General features: G+C 37.2%; 1 long non-coding RNA gene across 1 annotated transcript; it reads left to right on the top strand.

Moving 5' to 3' along the window:
• Positions 1–1,007: 1,007 nt before the first annotated feature.
• LOC123383213 lies at positions 1,008–10,963 on the top strand. Its single transcript, XR_006592720.1, has 3 exons — positions 1,008–1,069; positions 6,111–6,235; positions 8,516–10,963. It is a non-coding gene; the product is annotated as an uncharacterized LOC123383213 (long non-coding RNA).
• Positions 10,964–11,223: the final 260 nt, after the last annotated feature.

Below are 11,223 nucleotides of genomic sequence, written 5' to 3'. Positions count from 1 at the left end.
AGCATCTTCTCGTTGTTTCTCACTAAGTCTTAGGTTTATGTCTTATAAGTCAGTCTTTTGCTACACGAACATATCTCTCAGTGTTTTTATTTCTATCTTCTTTCTTGTCTGTGTGTGTGTGTGTGTGGTGGGGTGGGTGGGTGGGTGGGACTGTGTACCTCTTACCTTCCTTGCAGATAATAGAAATTATGTCACGAGCGGGAAATTAAATGCATGACTAAATGTTAAATTTCTTTGCCTCTTCCATTTTAAAAACTATTACTTAGCATTAAGAAGTCTCCTAAAGTGAATGAATCTGATTTAATTTGGAAAAGGTTAAGCCCTGTGAAATTAAGTGGGTTTTTATCGCCTTATATTCTCAGCCTTTTTTCATTCTGCCATGGCCTTAATATATATTTGTGCTACGGCATTACCTTGGGTGAAACTATAGCAAAATATTAAAAAAGGAATGTTTTTATTTCATTTTCTTCTGCTTTTCCACTTACAGTATAATCTGCCACACTGTTATTAAAATTATGTAACAATTAGAGCTAGAATATTCCTTTAACTCTAATGTACTTCTCAATTTTCGGTACACAATAACTTACCCAATGTACAGCACAGCATTTTTTTTTATCCAAAGTAAATGATATTCTTAAAAATAATAACCTTATTTAACAGCTAGGTCTCATTTCATAAGTTTTAATGAAGATATCAAAATATGATGAATTCCTCTATAATAAAAAATAGAAATATTTTCCTTTTTATATACTCACATTTACTTCAGATTGATTTTTGTAATTACATAATTTTAAATAGCTATCAATTTTTTCTTTGGAAAAAGTGGGTTTTTTTCACTTTTACTCCTATCACAAAATTCATAGGAAAATACAATTGTTATTTTTTAGACAATCGGCAATTTTTTCTACTTGTGTTTTAATAGGTAAGATAAAGCATCAATTCAGATATAATTAGTGTAAACGGAAAATAAATTTTGCAAAAATAGCATGTTTCTTTTTCAATTTACATGAATGAGATCTGAAACAAAAAGAAGGAAGCTTTAAGAAAAATACCCACGGACTTCTGCAAGGTAAAATTCTTCCTTAGTTCTCCCAAATGCAGTTAATTTTCATGGAAGGACATGTGAAGTGCTATATTTAGCTAATACTATTCATAAAAGAATCACAAATGATATTTAGCTTTTCAAATAGATTCAAATAGATTATATATACATATACACACACACACATATATACACACACATATATATACATACATGTAGGTGCATATGTGTATGTGCATATATACGTGAATGATGCCAGTCAGACATAGAGACAATAACAATTCAGTTATGGAATGGAAACATGCTACCTGAGTCATTATACATATACTTTCTACCACCGTTTCATATAACTACACTATATTGAAACAAAAAGCTTCTTAGGGATTGTATGGACCAACCTCCTCCATTTATAGATGAGTAATTCCAGGGCCGATGATGTTAAAGATGTGATTTGAGGGTGCTCAAGTGGGAGCCATGCACTACTGGGGCAGCAGGGGAGCCGATGGAAAGCTGTTTCCTAAGGTGTAGGAGTAAATCTCTCATGTCTTAACCTTTTTAAACACAACAGTCTAAGCTGGACAAGGAGACAGTGCAAGGTTCTGTATGCCTAGTATCAGGCTGAAGCTCAAGGCTGGGACAGAGAATCCACTGTTAGGAAGTCAACCCTGTAAACTTAACAGTAGGAGAATGCAGCAGTCAGGCATCTCACAAGTCAGTCCGGAGTGATGTATACCAGGAGATTGAGGGAGAATGTGAGCTAAGGGGCATGAAATTTATCTTGAAACAATAGGAAATTATTGAAATGTCTAAGGGAATGGTATGCTGTGATCAACTTTGTGTTTTGTTTTTTTTTTTAATTTTTTTTTCAACGTTTATTTATTTTTGGGACAGAGAGAGACAGAGCATGAACGGGGGAGGGGCAGAGAGAGAGGGAGACACAGAATCGGAAACAGGCTCCAGGCTCTGAGCCATCAGCCCAGAGGCTGACGCGGGGCTCAAACCCACGGACCGCGAGATCGTGACCTGGCTGAAGTCGGACGCTTAGCCGACTGCAGTTATTTCAGATGCTATTGAGTGATCCGGGCAATAAACTCTGAGAGCTAGAACAAAGGCGGCAGCAGTGGTAAATGAAAGAATGGATTCCAGAGGTACCAGGGAGTTAGAATACATGAAAAGTGGGGACTGCTTGTAGGTGGACATGAATGAAGGGCGGTAGTTTACAGAGCCTGGGATTCCGAGTCAAGGATAACTGGATTAGGAGAGAAATGGATCTGTTGGAAATATCAAAAGAGGATTAAGATTCGGTGAAACATGTTGCAATTGAGATGTAGAGGGGCTACAAAGTAGAAATGTTTGTTAGGCAGCTCTACAGACTTTTATGGAAAAGATAGAACTTCGAGATCCTTTGATCTGGAAATAGCGGTGAAAGTCATGCGTGTAGGTGTGGTCATTCACAAATCATGTAGAAGCAATGAGAATTAGGGCAGGGAGGATGGAACACTAAGATTTCAAGAGGAGTATATTTAAAAAAGGGATATATAATATCCTAGAAATCAAAAGGTAAAGGAGTTCTCTTCTGAAATGGTTATTAATGTAGTAAAGGGCCCAGGAGTAGAAGTTCTGATGAGAGTGTTTGATTTGGGCAATATGGCGGTTGATAGTAATATTAGTGAGAGTAGTTTCATTGAGTTAGTGGGGCTAACTGCTTGAGAACTGTGGGTCAAGGGATGAATGGGCATTGTGGGAGTATTAACAATAAGTATACACTCAGTACAGCATCTGGAGAGAAATAGGAGATCAACAGAGATTTATTTTACAACCATTAATGTTTAACTAAACTTTTTATTTGAGAAAATTGTACACTTACGTGCAATTGCAAGAAATAAACCAGAGATACCCTGTGTACTCTTAACCCACTTCCTCTTATGGAAACCTATCGCAGACCTATTGTAGTAGTGTAGTAGGTACTGTAACTACTACAACCGGGATTCTGACATAGTGAAGATATAAAAATTCTGTCACAAGGATGGCTCATATTGCCTTTAATAGGCACACCCAATGTCCACACTCCCACCCCTGGCAATTACTAGTCTGTTATCCATTTCTTATAATTTCGTTATTTCAAAAATGTAATATCAATAGTATCCTACAGTTTGGTATCTTTGGGGATGGGCTTTTCTTCACTCAGCATAACTCTCCGGAGATGCATCAAAGTTGTTAGGTATGTAAATAAGAAAATAATTCATTGGTTTCCATTGCTGATTAGTATTCCTTGATCCGACTGTACCACAGTTTGTATAGCCATTCATCCATTGAAGGACATCTGAGAGCTTTCCAGTATTTGGCCGTTACAAATTAAGATGCCAGAAACATTTATGTGGAGGTGTTTATGTGAATTTAACTTTTCATGTTTTCTGGGATAAATGCCCCAGAGTGAAATTGCTGGATCACAAGATAGTTGCATGTTTAGTTTTACAAGAGACCAGTAAATGTTTTCCAGAGTGGCTGTACCATTTTATATTTCCACTGGTAATAGATGAGTGATCCAGTTTCTCAGCATCCTTGCCAGCATTTGGTGTTGTTGTTATTCCTTATTTTAACCATTCAGATATGTGTATAATGATATATTGTGGTCTTAATTTGCATTTCTTTAACGGTAAATGAAGTGAAGCAATTTGTGTGTTTATTTGACACCTAAATGTCTTCTTTCGTAAATGTCTGTTCACGACTTTTGCCCATTTTGTAACTGTATTATTGTTACTATTTTTACTATTGAGCTTTGAAAGTTGCTTGTATGTTCTAGATACTAGCTTTTTGTGGTATATATGGTTTATGGTTTGCAATTAGTTTGTTCCATTCTGTGCCTTGTTGTTTTTGTTTTTGTTTTTGTTTTTTATCCCATTTTTAAAAACAAAAGTTTTAAACTTTGATGAAGTTGAACTTGTGAAATATCGTTTTATGAATCATGCTTTTGGTATGAGTCTAAGAACTCTTTGCTTAGACTAGATCACAAAGATTTTCTATTTTTAAAAAACTATTTTATGGTTTTGCATTTTACATTTAAGTCCTTGATGCCTTTAGAGTTAATTTTCGTAAACGTTGTGAGGTGTATGTTAATGTTCACTTTTTTGTTTTGTTTTGTTTTGTTTTGTTTTTGCCTATATCTAATTGCTCTAGCATCCTTTGTTGAAAAGTCTATTTTTCCTCCACTCTAATGTTTGCGTACTTCTATCAAAAATCAGTTGGAGGTATTTGAGTAAGTCTATTTCTGGGTTCTCTCTCTGGTATCATTGGTCTATGTGTCTATTTCTAGGTCAATATTAAATTGTTCTATTATTGCTATACACTGAGTCTTAATATTGGCTAGAATGATCTCTCCACTTTGCTTCCAAGATTATTTTATTTGTTCTAGGGCTTATACCTTTCCATATCAATTTTAAAATAAACTTTTCCATGTCTACCAAAAACCTTACTGAGATTTTGAAGAAAATTGAATTAAACCCACAGGTAACTTTGGGGAGAAAATTAACATCTTTACTACTGAACCTTCTAATCCTGACCATAGTATATCCGTCCGTTAATTCAGGTTTTCATTTTGTTTTGTTTGTTTTTGTTTTTGCATCTGTAGTTCGTAATTTTCAACATAAATATCCTATACATTTTTTGTTAGGTTTATATCTATTTCATTTTCTTTGGAATGGTATCGATGTGAAATTTCGGTTTGCACATGCTCATTGTCAGGGTGCGGAAATGCATTTGATTTTTGTGTATTGTTCTTAGATCCTACAACCTTGCTGAATCAGTTACCATTTCTAAGAGGGTTTTTTTGCGGGGAGGTGGTAGATTCTTTGAGAAGGAAGATCATCTTCTGAAAGCGAGGGATTAAGGAAAAGATAGTTTTGTGAAGAGAAGTATAAGCTTGAAAAACCGTAGGATCAGAGGAAAGCTGGCCAATAAAGGACTTGTAAAAAGATTTCCTAGTACTATGGAAGCTGAAGTCGGAGACCTCTGTCAACATGGCGCCGTGGTGTATCTCTGTCAGTCCAGATACAAGAGTGAATAGTGACAATGTTTGGATGGATCCAATGCCGAGGTGTTATGGGGGATAGGTGTGACAAAAGGAAGTGGAGAAAATAAACATTGATGGCAGCTTGGGGAGATGTTTTCTAAGTCACTATCTATTTAATGACAACCACTGTGAGTTTAACCTATTATCATTGTAGCATGGTATTATCTTTCTTACTGACATAAAGACTTGCTCAAGAAAGCTCACTTGGGACAGATGTGGGAAAGTTTAAAAATTTTAAATGACAGCAGATTGCCTATTCTCTCCAAATTATTTCTTTATTTTTTGCATTGCTTTATCTCTTGTTTAGAATGAAATTATGAGAAATAGGAATCATTCTCTATATATTCAAAATAGATGTAGATTGACTGCTGAAATATACAGAAATGGTTTGAAGTAGTCCTATCTTTAAAGAAAAGTATAATTTTGTGAAGAAGTGAAAATAAGAATTTGGATCCATTTCAGAAGAAAATAAGAGGTTACGTAGTATATTGACATTTGCAAGTAAACACAACATATGACCAAAGAGATCCTAAAATCATTTAATGGTCATGAATTACTAGCTGAATTAGTAAGAATGTGTTTTTCTGGAGGCAGAACACTAGAGAATATGTTTTATTGTTGTATTTTTTTTTTATCAAATGAATGCTTTAAATATGTTTATATTTGAATCTCTGGTTGTTGTAATTTCTCACAGAGATCTTTCTTAGTGATCTTCAATTTTTCTATTTTATGTTTGCTGAGTGATGCCTTATCTGGCAGTAACAAAACAGCTGTCATGAATGTTCGAAAAGCACATATTGGCATATTGGGCCCTTACTTGGTAATGGAAACCCAAGCTCACGTTTCGGGGAGTTTTCTTTTAGTGAAATACGATCTGGATGGTAGTGATTCTTTTGGTGTATTATTGTAGGTTTGTACGAGCTATTTTGAAGCCAAGAATTCCATTGTGTCCCTGATACAGCACTCTATATTTTCTTATTCTTGTGTTTTTTTCCACAGAATGGGAGCGGGGTTTTATCTGAAAGAAAAAATAAAATAAAATAACTCGCTGAGGCTGGAATCCAGTGAAAACCTTGAAAAAACAAAACTGTATACCTGATCAAAGACAGATCTTGCCTTCTCAAGTATAGTATCTCAATTTCTTTAAATGAATAATTTTAAAACAAGCTTTCTCCAGTACCTTGTTTTCCCCACCCCACCTCGTATGCTATCTCAGTAAACACGCCTCTCTTTGTTTCTTTGTCTCTATTTTCATTTCAGAAAATAGCAGCCCCTTTAGTTTGCCCTGAAGTCATTGTGTTGATAAGCCTACATAAATTATGGTTAATATAAAAACCCGTATTATTGTAGGCATTAATAAAACTTAAAAATTTATTAATGTTAGGAATGAATACAGTTCCTGTAGTCATCACATTATCAATACTTACACTGCATTTAGAATTGTTATTTTCCATTTATATTTTCACCCAGGTAATCAAATGAAGGCATTTTTAATAATCTATTTTTCAGAGCAGGCTGATTGATTATAGCAAATGTAATTTCCCATCCTACTTGAAGATCCATTTTCATATTACACAAAGCATTTGAACACTGAGTTAGTGCAGGATAGTAATAGCGTGAAGATAATGTTTTTCTATAGGAGGGAATCATGCAAGCTTTTCTATTTTATGATATTCTGTAGAGGTCATATATGAGTCCTTATATCATCTACTTCCCCAACAATGCCATGAGGCCATTGCACACTACTTTCTGCCTAGGTTTTCTTAATAATGGGCAAAAGAATTAGATACTTCTATTAGTTCTCAGGGACTGCTATGACAAAGCACCACAGACTGGGTAGTTTAAACAACAGCAATTTATTGTGTCAAGGTCTAGGGAACTAGAAGTCTCAGATCAAGGTGTTGATGGGGTGGGTTTCTTCTGAGGGCTGTGATAGAAGAATCTGCTCCAGGCTTCTCGCTTTGGATGAGAGATACCCCTCTTGTCTCTGGGTCTTCACTTTATCTTCCCTCTATACTTGCCTGTGTCCACATTTTCCCTTTTTACAAGGATGGCAGTCATGTTGGACTAGGGCCCATCCCAGTGACTTCGTATTAACTCGATTACCTTGGTAAAGACTCTATCTCCAAATAAGGTCGAATTCTAGAGTTACTAGGGATGCGGGTAAGCGCTTGATTTTACTCTATTTTGTCCTGCCATTCATCTTTGCGGTGCTCAAGGGGTCAGGGAGGGCCTCCCAGTGGTGATCGCACACAAGAGAAAGTGGGGAGTGCAGCAGGACGAGAAGATACGTTTTGGGGAGAGCGACACAAGCCAGTCCTTCAAGCATCCTGGAAACCTTAAGTTTTATGCATCTGTTTTTGAGATGCTTCGTTCACTGTGCTATAGGGAATGGTGTAGAAGAATGTTGCTCGCTAGAAAACATTTGTTGAGTTCCTTACGGGTGAGAAGTGCTGTGTTAGACACCGCGGAGGCACAGAGATGAGTGTAATGCTGTTCTTGCCCTGAAGAAGCTGTGATTTATCCACGAGCATGTGAGGTTGCTACCTATACTAATGCCATTGCCACTGGAAGAGTATAAATGGTGTCTTATTTTTTTCTCTAAAACAGAAATTGCCAATTTTCCCCTCCCCTCCTGTGCAGGTATTAATCATTCAAGCTCCACTGTTAAGAGGACAGCATTTATTTAGTGGGTCAGTGAGCACTGAAGCGATTTACTGATATTATCACATTTTGATATCCATTGTCAAGTTTGCTAGAGGGCTAATTTGCTCTCATATGCTCAAATTTGTGAGATCGTGGGTTTTTAAAATAAAATCACCAGAGTTTCTCTGACAAAATATGTTAGATTGTAGAAAAGATGTTTTAGAATACTGGAAGGGGTTAGTAGCTCAGCTGTATGAAGAAATGGCCTTTTTTTTTTTTTTTTGTCAAATATAGTTGGTTTCATTTATGACTCAATATGAAAAGACAGGTTCCTAACGAAAGTTTCCACATTTTCATACTGTTCATAAATATTTTAACTTGGTTTTACTTGGTGCCCAAATGAATAACCCATGAAAGCATTTGATCTTAAACCATTAATTGTCACAGATTCCAAAACCTCCCTAAGAGTCAATGAATGTAGCATTATTATGAATTATAAGGAATCTTAGCAAGATGCATTCCCATTGTCATCAAACCAGTTAAAGCCAGTGAGGCAGGACTAAATTGTTGTGACATTTTCCCAGCCCCACTATTACCTGTCAAACTGGAAAAAAATCAAAGCATCAGGACAAGCTTATGTATTGATGTGCTCACTCTTGTTATTAATTGAAGTAAATGGATAAGCTTGTCCATCAACAGTACCAAACACATCTGCTCAGTGTTTAAAAAAAATCTCCTTAACCTTCTGTTTCTTACAGGTCCCTGGGATTTGAAAAATGCTTCGTTCTCTATTCAAGAACCATGATGACGATTGTGTTTGTTCTACAGTTTTTTTTTTTTAATTTGCTGACAAAGTGAAATATGGAATACTGTATTCGCTTATTTCATGTTTGGCTCACAATGGATTGAGTTATATAAAGTAGGACATGGACAAATTGCAAAACCCAGAACAAACAGGGTCCCTAATAGTCTTATATAACTGCAAACATTCTACATCTGCTTTAATCCATCATCTTCTTTGCTCCTCGCATAAAATAGTGTGGTTTTTCTCTCTCTGATTTTTAAGTAAAAGAGAGTTTTCTGTACTGTAAAACTGAAAAACTTTTGATGGGAAAGTAACTCAAAAAATGCAAAGGGGGAAATCTCTTCGGGTATTTCATTTGTATGAGTCTATTAACTCCCAAAGTACACTGCAAGCTGTAATAAAGCAAAGCTATTCTAAATCTTCTTTTGCCCGAACAAGGTGTTTGTGACAATATTTCATTGGCATGAAAGTAGAGAAGTCATCCCCAATGCATTGAGATGTGTAAGGATTTTCACCTAAGTTGGTAAACGGAAGGCTAATAACAAACTAGGCAACAAAGTAATACTTTTAGTTTTTAAAAAATGCAGCAACGTGATTAGCTTATGTGCCTCTGCAATGTTTTAGTGTAATCGCGAATGTGACGTTTATTAGACCGGACTGAAGAATGCACCGAATATCAGGGCTTTTTTTTTCTTTATTGTAGCGATACTAATGAAGACAACTGTTTTTGTCTTGCCTTCTGACAACATTTAGAATTTCTGGTGAAGGGTAGGAATAATAATCCTGAAGTGTCTCAATGTTTGCAAAATATTTGCTTCTAAACATTATGAAGCCACAGAAAGTGAAAAGGCAATTAAGATTCACTAATGCAACACGTCTTGTTTCATATAAGAAAATCAGACAGCTCAAAGAAAAGGAGTCACCCACTAGAGAGGTTGGGGAAATTTTACACATAAAAATGAAAGCAGTGATGGTTTAGAAGTTTCTCCATATGTTTTTATGCATTATGGTATTGAAGAGTCCTTCCAAGTTTGACAAAACTCGAAGCCCTATTGAAGCTACAGGAGGGGTGCATGCTGATGAAGGGGCCAGAAATAACAGATTAAACCTTGTCTTGCTTCATCCCGTGTTCCCTTTTGTGTAATCTATATTGGCATTTTGTGTCTTCCAGAAGGGTCTCCTGAGCTCCCTAAGGCTCTGCCTGCAACTCCAGATTGCGGCCTTTTGTAAATAACGTACATAAAGAGGGGCTGTTAAACTCTTGTTGAGTTATTTTTGTTTTGCACTTTGCACCTTCAGTGCATATGAGAACTACTCCCACGCCATTTCCTGACAAACCAGATCTTGCTGTGAAGGCTGAAAACTTTACTCGGTCGCACCCTATTTTTAGGACTTGTAATGAAGAGAAAATGTGGTGTTATAACACCCATCCAAATGCTGGCGCCCCAGTAGACGACAGCAGCGTTTTAAGAGCTAATGTAGACAATTTATCCGAAAAAGACCAAATTGTGACCGATCCTGCAAATAAACAGACAACAGATCACTAGGAGTTGGGATGCGGTCTAGCCAGGGATTGCAAACGGCCAACTTGGTTCTACTGAAGATCACAGATGGCCTAGAACAGCAAAAGCAGTTACCCAGGAACCGGACTTGGAAGGATGCTAATTTTAGTATTAAAAGAGGAGAGTGGAAGTAAATCCAAAACTCTCTGCTGCTGCTTTGGAAATCGCATCTTAAAATGCCTTCTACTTTCCAAATAATAACAGCGAACTTTTATTGAGTGGTCACTGTATGCCAGGCATTTGTCTATATGCTTTACATATATCAGCTCACTTAATCCTTATGACAACCCTCTGAGGGAGGTACTATTATGACTATTATGACAAGCCATTGATAACCTGGCCAAGGTCCCACAGGCAGCCAACGCAGAAATCCAGACCCAGGTACTTCTCTCCACTGCTTGCCTTTCTTCTGACCTTTCTATTGCCATGGAGGTCATTTTCAGAAGCTACCTTTCACTTTCTTGGTAACTTCATGCTCCTTCTTATCTCTCTCTTCACACACTTGCAGAGCGGACAGATACAGAAGAAAAGGGACAAGCTGGAATGCGTGCCAGTTACAAATGTCAAATGCTGGCGAAATCCCTACAAATAGAAGGCCTCTGGTACTTGGTATTGCAGGGTATGCTACCGATGGGCAGCAAACATGGCTATTATCTTGTTGAGTCCACGCTGGTTAACCTCTCAGCCTCAGCTCTGTAAACTCCACCACTGGAAACCCTTGGGGTTCTATATCTGATCAGATTCTGACCTTTTCCTCTCTGTTCTCCCCATAGATTTGCTGTAAGTCTGAACAAACTTAAGCTTCAAGGTCCCTAAATAAATGGGTCCTAAGTCGATGGGAAGGAGTCTAACAGTGTGTTCATGATCATACATTTTTTAAAAAATTTTTTTTCAACGTTTATTTATTTTTGGGGGGACAGAGAGAGACAGAGCATGAACGGGGGAGGGGCAGAGAGAGGGAGACACAGAATCGGAAACAGGCTCCAGGCTCTGAGCCATCAGCCCAGAGCCCGACGCGGGGCTCGAACCCATGGAACGCGAGATCGTGACCTGGCTGAAGTCGGATGCTTAACCAACTGAGCCACCCAGGCGCCCCAAC

Source organism: Felis catus, chromosome F2 (assembly GCF_018350175.1).
Source record: "Felis catus isolate Fca126 chromosome F2, F.catus_Fca126_mat1.0, whole genome shotgun sequence".
Lineage (NCBI taxonomy): Eukaryota > Metazoa > Chordata > Mammalia > Carnivora > Felidae > Felis > Felis catus.
Note: the sequence above shows the minus strand (reverse complement) of the source record. Positions and strands in the feature narration are given on the sequence as shown.